This window comes from Seriola lalandi, unplaced genomic scaffold (genome assembly GCF_002814215.2).
Source record: "Seriola lalandi dorsalis isolate HSWRI2012SDOR001 ecotype SW California unplaced genomic scaffold, Sedor1 jcf7180002054549, whole genome shotgun sequence".
NCBI lineage: Eukaryota > Metazoa > Chordata > Actinopteri > Carangiformes > Carangidae > Seriola > Seriola lalandi.
In genome coordinates this window covers 1,016,539-1,017,940 of record NW_019525102.1, presented here as the reverse complement: position 1 = coordinate 1,017,940, position 1,402 = coordinate 1,016,539, and positions in this window count along the sequence as shown.

The following is a 1,402-nucleotide window of genomic DNA, read 5'->3' as shown; positions in this document are numbered from 1 at the left end:
TCTCTCTCTGTCTCTGGTTTGGGCCTTGCTGAATGAAAGATATAAATAGCAGCTCACCTCCCTCCCCTCTCTCCCTTCCCGTCTAAATTTACAGCTGTCAAAGCTTATCTGAAGGTGGGGGATGACATTCCTCCTGGTGAGGGTCGGCTGTCACCGTCAGGCCCTGCTGTGGCCCGACGGCCGCCACAATGGGCCTGACAACTTGTGGATATCTGTCACTTCCTGCCACTGGATCCGCTGCAGACCGGACTCGTCATGGGAGCAGCGGCCGCAGTTCTTCCACCTGCTGAAGATGCTAAAAGACATTTTCAGGGCAGGGACACGTTTGTGCTCAAATTTACTGGATATTTTTAGAGGAAAAACCTGATGAGGAAAAGTAAAATGTAATTCACTGATTAATGCCGGATGAATATAAGAACATTACACCCATCTGTGTTTGCTGACCCTCTCATTCCAAAACAATATTCAAAGGACAGGAATTCCCAATCATGTGTTTTTTTTTAGTTCCTTATTCATATTGATAATCTGCCAATACTGTACTTTCTATTAGTGTTTTATACAACAGTTTGAATGCGACAGCAGAATAGGTCTGCTGCAGGAAAATACAATCTGTATAATAATATGTATTTCACTGTAAACCCAGATCCATCCATTGAAGTCTGTGGTTCATACTGTTGCTACATACTGTTATCTCTACTGTTACTGTCTATTGAAGTTTTAATAACTACGTTTGAGAGATTTGTGCGAGAAAATGTTTATTTATGAAATAAAACATGAACAGAAATATCAAAACATCTCATTGCCTGGTCACTGGCATCAATATATCCTATTAAAACTATCGGTTTAAAGGTGATATAAACAGTTACATATACTACTTGCAACAGACTTATTTCTCCTAAGAAATCACTGTAGCTTTTTAAAGTAGATAAGAGTAAAATTCAAAGATCTTAAATTGTATAATTTTACATATTCATTAGTACTTCAGGTCGATGTGGATGGATTAGTGAAAAGGTGGTTTACATCTTGGGTTTATGGAGTCCTGCACCAGAGTCTCATTCATCCTGAGCACAGAGAGACAAACTGCCGGCGACAACAGGTGGTACGACCATAAATTATTCACTAAAGACAAAACACTGCTGTTTGTCAGCCTCAGTTGGTTCTGACTGATGTATGTCTTACTAAGGACCACTTAGTCAAAAACAAAAAGGAAAACACTGAAATACGACCAAATACATCACCCCTGGCATCTGTGAGAGCCTCTTGATGTGATTGTGGAGCAAATATACACAAACACTTTCATTATTCAGAGCTCAGCAGGAGTCAGGAGGTGGGAACCTGCTTTTAAATCCCTCGCTGTGGGAGCGCTGAAGTCGTCCTAATAACACACAATAGCTGGGGGGGG